Raw genomic sequence first — 7954 nt, 5'->3', positions numbered from 1 at the left:
GTTTTCAAAGATATCACAAGTGTTTTTAATCAATTAATAGCGAAAAGAACAAGTTGGAAACATTTTAGTTAAGTAATACACTTGTTTTCAATAGTTAAGATACTTTTAAACTATTATTATACAGAACATTCACTTTCTTATAGTTTCCTAGGTTATAAAACCTTAGATTGCAAATGAAACAAGTATTAAACATATGAAAACACAATTTTAACACATGAAATTGTTTTTCAAAGATATCCATAAGTGTTTCAATCAATTAATAGACTAAGATTGTAAAAGAAATATTAAACATATCAAAACACACTTTTAACACACGAAATTGGTTTTCAAAGATATCGCAAGTGTTTTCAATCAATTCATAGCGAAAAGAACAAGTTGCAAACATTTAGTTAAGTAATACGCTTGTTTTCAATAGTTAAGATAGTTTTAAACTATTATTATACAGAACATTCACTTTCTTATAGTTTCCAAGGTTATAAAACCTTAGATTGCAAATGAAACAAGTATTAAACATATCAAAACACAATTTTAACACTTGAAATTGTTTTTCAAAGATATCACAAGTGTTTTCAATAAATTAATAGCGAAAAGAACAAGTTGCAAACATTTAGTTAAGTAATACGCTTGTTTTCAATAGTTAAGATACTTTTAAACTATTATTATACAGAACATTCACTTTCTTATAGTTTCGTAGGTTATAAATACTTAGATTGCAAATGAAACAAGTATTAAACATATCAAAACACAATTTTAACACTTGAAATTGTTTTTCAAAGATATCATAGGTGTTTCAATCAATTAATAGACCTTAGATTGTAAAACAAGTATTAAACATATCAAAACACACTTTTAACACACGAAATTGGTTTTCAAAGATATCACAAGTGTTTTCAATCAATTCATAGCGAAAAGAACAAGTTGCAAACATTTAGTTAAGTAATACGCTTGTTTTCAATAGTTAAGATACTTTTAAACTATTATTATACAGAACATTCACTTTGTTATAGTTTCCTAGGTTATAAAACATTAGATTGCAAATGAAACAAGTATTAAACATATGAAAACACAATTTTAACACATGAAATTGTTTTTCAAAGATATCCATAAGTGTTTCAATCAATTAATAGACTAAGATTGTAAAAGAAATATTAAACATATCAAAACACATTTTTAACACACGAAATTGGTTTTCAAAGATATCGCAAGTGTTTTCAATCAATTCATAGCGAAAAGAACAAGTTGCAAACATTTAGTTAAGTAATACGCTTGTTTTCAATAGTTAAGATAGTTTTAAACTATTATTATACAGAACATTCACTTTCTTATAGTTTCCTAGGTTATAAAACCTTAGATTGCAAATGAAACAAGTATTAAACATATCAAAACACACTTTTAACACACGAAATTGGTTTTCAAAGATATCACAAGTGTTTTCAATCAATTCATAGCGAAAAGAACAAGTTGCAAACATTTAGTTAAGTAATACGCTTGTTTTCAATAGATAAGATACTTTTAAACTATTATTATACAGAACATTCACTTTCTTATAGTTTCCAAGGTTATAAAACCTTAGATTGCAAATGAAACAAGTATTAAACATATCAAAACACAATTTTAACACTTGAAATTGTTTTTCAAAGATATCACAAGTGTTTTCAATAAATTAATAGCGAAAAGAACAAGTTGCAAACATTTAGTTAAGTAATACGCTTGTTTTCAATAGTTAAGATACTTTTAAACTATTATTATACAGAACATTCACTTTCTTATAGTTTCCTAGGTTATAAAACCTTAGATTGCAAATGAAACAAGTATTAAACATATCAAAACACACTTTTAACACACGAAATTGGTTTTCAAAGATATCACAAGTGTTTTCAATCAATTAATAGCGAAAAGAACAAGTTGCAAACATTTAGTTAAGTAATAAGCTTGTTTTAAATAGTTAAGATACTTTTAAACTATTATTATACAGAACAATCACTTTCTAATAGTTTCCTAGGTCAATAAAACCTTAGATTGCAAATGAAACAAGTATTAAACATATCAAAACACACTTTTAACACACGAAATTGGTTTTCAAAGATATCACAAGTGTTTTCAATCAATTCATAGCGAAAAGAACAAGTTGCAAACATTTAGTTAAGTAATACGCTTGTTTTCAATAGTTAAGATAGTTTTAAACTATTATTATACAGAACATTCACTTTCTTATAGTTTCCTAGGTTATAAAACCTTAGATTGCAAATGAAACAAGTATTAAACATATCAAAACACACTTTTAACACACGAAATTGGTTTTCAAAGATATCACAAGTGTTTTCAATCAATTCATAGCGAAAAGAAGAAGTTGCAAACATTTAGTTAAGTAATACGCTTGTTTTCAATAGTTAAGATACTTTTAAACTATTATTATACAGAACATTCACTTTCTTATAGTTTCCTAGGTTATAAAACCTTAGATTGCAAATGAAACAAGTATTAAACATATCAAAACACACTTTTAACACACGAAATTGGTTTTCAAATATATCACAAGTGTTTTCAATCAATTCATAGCGAAAAGAACAAGTTGCAAACATTTAGTTAAGTAATACGCTTGTTTTCAATAGTTAAGATAGTTTTAAACTATTATTATACAGAACATTCACTTTCTTATAGTTTCCTAGGTTATAAAACCTTAGATTGCAAATGAAACAAGTATTAAACATATCAAAACACAATTTTAACACTTGAAATTGTTTTTCAAAGATATCACAAGTGTTTTCAATAAATTAATAGCGAAAAGAACAAGTTGCAAACATTTAGTTAAGTAATAAGCTTGTTTTCAATAGTTAAGATACTTTTAAACTATTATTATACAGAACATTCACTTTCTTATAGTTTCCTAGGTTATAAAACCTTAGATTGCAAATGAAACAATTATTAAACATATCAAAACACAATTTTAACACTTGAAATTGTTTTTCAAAGATATCACAAGTGTTTTCAATAAATTAATAGCGAAAAGAACAAGTTGCAAACATTTAGTTAAGTAATACGCTTGTTTTCAATAGTTAAGATACTTTTAAACTATTATTATACAGAACATTCACTTTCTTATAGTTTCCTAGGTCATAAAACCTTATATTGCAAATGAAACAAGTATTAAACATATCAAAACACAATTTTAACACATGAAATTGTTTTTCAAAGATATCATAGGTGTTTCAATCAATTAATAGACCTTAGATTGTAAAACAAGTATTAAACATATCAAAGCACAATTTGAACACATGAAATGGTTTTTCAAAGGTATCACAAGTGTTTTCAATCAATTCATAGCGAAAAGAACAAGTTGCAAACATTTAGTTAAGTAATACTCTTGTTTTCAATAGTTAAGATACTTTTAAACTATTATTATACAGAACATTCACTTTCTTATAGTTTCCTAGGTTATAAAACCTTAGATTGCAAATGAAAAAAGTATTAAACATATCAAAACACAATTTTAACACTTGAAATTGTTTTTCAAAGATATCAAAAGTGTTTTCAATCAATTAATAGCGAAAAGAACAAGTTGCAAACATTTAGTTAAGTAATACGCTTGTTTTCAATAGTTAAGATACTTTTAAACTATTATTATACAGAACATTCACTTTCTTATAGTTTCCTAGGTTATAAAACCTTAGATTGCAAATGAAACAAGTATTAAACATATCAAAACACACTTTTAACACACGAAATTGGTTTTCAAAGATATCACAAGTGTTTTCAATCAATTCATAGTGAAAAGAACAAGTTGCAAACATTTAGTTAAGTAATAGGCTTGTTTTCAATAGTTAAGATACTTTTAAACTATCATTATACAGAACATTCACTTTCTTATAGTTTCCTAGGTTATAAAACCTTAGATTGCAAATGAAACAAGTATTAAACATATCAAAACACAATTTTAACACTTGAAATTGTTTTTCAAAGATATCACAAGTGTTTTCAATCAATTAATAGCGAAAAGAACAAGTTGCAAACATTTAGTTAAGTAATACGCTTGTTTTCAATAGTTAAGATACTTTTAAACTATTATTATACAGAACATTCACTTTCTTATAGTTTCCTAGGTTATAAATCCTTAGATTGCAAATGAAAGAAGTATTAAACATATCAAAACACAATTTTAACACATGAAATTGTTTTTCAAAGATATCATAGGTGTTTCAATCAATTAATAGACCTTAGATTGTAAAACAAGTATTAAACATATCAAAACACACTTTTAAGACACGAAATTGGTTTTCAAAGATATCACAAGTGTTTTCAATCAATTCATAGCGAAAAGAACAAGTTGCAAACATTTAGTTAAGTAATACGCTTGTTTTCAATAGTTAAGATACTTTTAAACTATTATTATACAGAACATTCACTTTCTTATAGTTTCCTAGGTTATAAAACCTTAGATTGCAAATGAAACAAGTATTAAACATATCAAAACACAATTTTAACACTTGAAATTGTTTTTCAAAGATATCATAGGTGTTTCAATCAATTAATAGACCTTAGATTGTAAAACAAGTATTAAACATATCAAAACACACTTTTAACACACGAAATTGGTTTTCAAAGATATCACAAGTGTTTTCAATCAATTCATAGCGAAAAGAACAAGTTGCAAACATTTAGTTAAGTAATACGCTTGTTTTCAATAGTTAAGATACTTTTAAACTATTATTATACAGAACATTCACTTTCTTATAGTTTCCTAGGTTATAAAACCTTAGATTGCAAATGAAACAAGTATTAAACATATCAAAACACAATTTTAACACTTGAAATTGTTTTTCAAAGATATCATAGGTGTTTCAATCAATTAATAAACCTTAGATTGTAAAACAAGTATTAAACATATCAAAGCACAATTTGAACACATGAAATGGTTTTTCAAAGGTATCATAAGTGTTTGAATCAATAAATAGGCCTTAGATTGTAAAAAATATATTAAACATATGAAAACACAATTTTAACACATGAAATTGTTTTTCAAAGATATCACAAGTGTTTTTAATCAATTAATAGCGAAAAGAACAAGTTGCAAACATTTAGTTAAGTAATACACTTGTTTTCAATAGTTAAGATAGTTTTAAACTATTATTATACAGCACATTCACTTTCTTATAGTTTCCTAGGTTATAAAACCTTAGATTGCAAATGAAAGAAGTATTAAACATATCAAAACACAATTTTAACACTTGAAATTGTTTTTCAAAGATATCAAAAGTGTTTTCAATCAATTAATAGCGAAAAGAACAAGTTGCAAACATTTAGTTAAGTAATAAGCTTGTTTTAAATAGTTAAGATACTTTTAAACTATTATTATACAGAACAATCACTTTCTAATAGTTTCCTAGGTCAATAAAACCTTAGATTGCAAATGAAACAAGTATTAAACATATCAAAACACACTTTTAACACACGAAATTGGTTTTCAAAGATATCACAAGTGTTTTCAATCAATTCATAGCGAAAAGAACAAGTTGCAAACATTTAGTTAAGTAATACGCTTGTTTTCAATAGTTAAGATAGTTTTAAACTATTATTATACAGAACATTCACTTTCTTATAGTTTCCTAGGTTATAAAACCTTAGATTGCAAATGAAACAAGTATTAAACATATCAAAACACACTTTTAACACACGAAATTGGTTTTCAAAGATATCACAAGTGTTTTCAATCAATTCATAGCGAAAAGAAGAAGTTGCAAACATTTAGTTAAGTAATACGCTTGTTTTCAATAGTTAAGATACTTTTAAACTATTATTATACAGAACATTCACTTTCTTATAGTTTCCTAGGTTATAAAACCTTAGATTGCAAATGAAACAAGTATTAAACATATCAAAACACACTTTTAACACACGAAATTGGTTTTCAAATATATCACAAGTGTTTTCAATCAATTCATAGCGAAAAGAACAAGTTGCAAACATTTAGTTAAGTAATACGCTTGTTTTCAATAGTTAAGATAGTTTTAAACTATTATTATACAGAACATTCACTTTCTTATAGTTTCCTAGGTTATAAAACCTTAGATTGCAAATGAAACAAGTATTAAACATATCAAAACACAATTTTAACACTTGAAATTGTTTTTCAAAGATATCACAAGTGTTTTCAATAAATTAATAGCGAAAAGAACAAGTTGCAAACATTTAGTTAAGTAATAAGCTTGTTTTCAATAGTTAAGATACTTTTAAACTATTATTATACAGAACATTCACTTTCTTATAGTTTCCTAGGTTATAAAACCTTAGATTGCAAATGAAACAATTATTAAACATATCAAAACACAATTTTAACACTTGAAATTGTTTTTCAAAGATATCACAAGTGTTTTCAATAAATTAATAGCGAAAAGAACAAGTTGCAAACATTTAGTTAAGTAATACGCTTGTTTTCAATAGTTAAGATACTTTTAAACTATTATTATACAGAACATTCACTTTCTTATAGTTTCCTAGGTTATAAAACCTTAGATTGCAAATGAAACAAGTATTAAACATATCAAAACACAATTTTAACACTTGAAATTGTTTTTCAAAGATATCATAGGTGTTTCAATCAATTAATAGACCTTAGATTGTAAAACAAGTATTAAACATATCAAAGCACAATTTGAACACATGAAATGGTTTTTCAAAGGTATCACAAGTGTTTTCAATCAATTCATAGCGAAAAGAACAAGTTGCAAACATTTAGTTAAGTAATACTCTTGTTTTCAATAGTTAAGATACTTTTAAACTATTATTATACAGAACATTCACTTTCTTATAGTTTCCTAGGTTATAAAACCTTAGATTGCAAATGAAAAAAGTATTAAACATATCAAAACACAATTTTAACACTTGAAATTGTTTTTCAAAGATATCAAAAGTGTTTTCAATCAATTAATAGCGAAAAGAACAAGTTGCAAACATTTAGTTAAGTAATACGCTTGTTTTCAATAGTTAAGATACTTTTAAACTATTATTATACAGAACATTCACTTTCTTATAGTTTCCTAGGTTATAAAACCTTAGATTGCAAATGAAACAAGTATTAAACATATCAAAACACACTTTTAACACACGAAATTGGTTTTCAAAGATATCACAAGTGTTTTCAATCAATTCATAGTGAAAAGAACAAGTTGCAAACATTTAGTTAAGTAATAGGCTTGTTTTCAATAGTTAAGATACTTTTAAACTATCATTATACAGAACATTCACTTTCTTATAGTTTCCTAGGTTATAAAACCTTAGATTGCAAATGAAACAAGTATTAAACATATCAAAACACAATTTTAACACTTGAAATTGTTTTTCAAAGATATCACAAGTGTTTTCAATCAATTAATAGCGAAAAGAACAAGTTGCAAACATTTAGTTAAGTAATACGCTTGTTTTCAATAGTTAAGATACTTTTAAACTATTATTATACAGAACATTCACTTTCTTATAGTTTCCTAGGTTATAAATCCTTAGATTGCAAATGAAAGAAGTATTAAACATATCAAAACACAATTTTAACACATGAAATTGTTTTTCAAAGATATCATAGGTGTTTCAATCAATTAATAGACCTTAGATTGTAAAACAAGTATTAAACATATCAAAACACACTTTTAAGACACGAAATTGGTTTTCAAAGATATCACAAGTGTTTTCAATCAATTCATAGCGAAAAGAACAAGTTGCAAACATTTAGTTAAGTAATACGCTTGTTTTCAATAGTTAAGATACTTTTAAACTATTATTATACAGAACATTCACTTTCTTATAGTTTCCTAGGTTATAAAACCTTAGATTGCAAATGAAACAAGTATTAAACATATCAAAACACAATTTTAACACTTGAAATTGTTTTTCAAAGATATCATAGGTGTTTCAATCAATTAATAGACCTTAGATTGTAAAACAAGTATTAAACATATCAAAACAC

Source organism: Phaseolus vulgaris, chromosome 9 (assembly GCF_000499845.2).
Source record: "Phaseolus vulgaris cultivar G19833 chromosome 9, P. vulgaris v2.0, whole genome shotgun sequence".
Taxonomy (NCBI): domain Eukaryota; kingdom Viridiplantae; phylum Streptophyta; class Magnoliopsida; order Fabales; family Fabaceae; genus Phaseolus; species Phaseolus vulgaris.
This window is presented reverse-complemented; position numbering follows the sequence as displayed.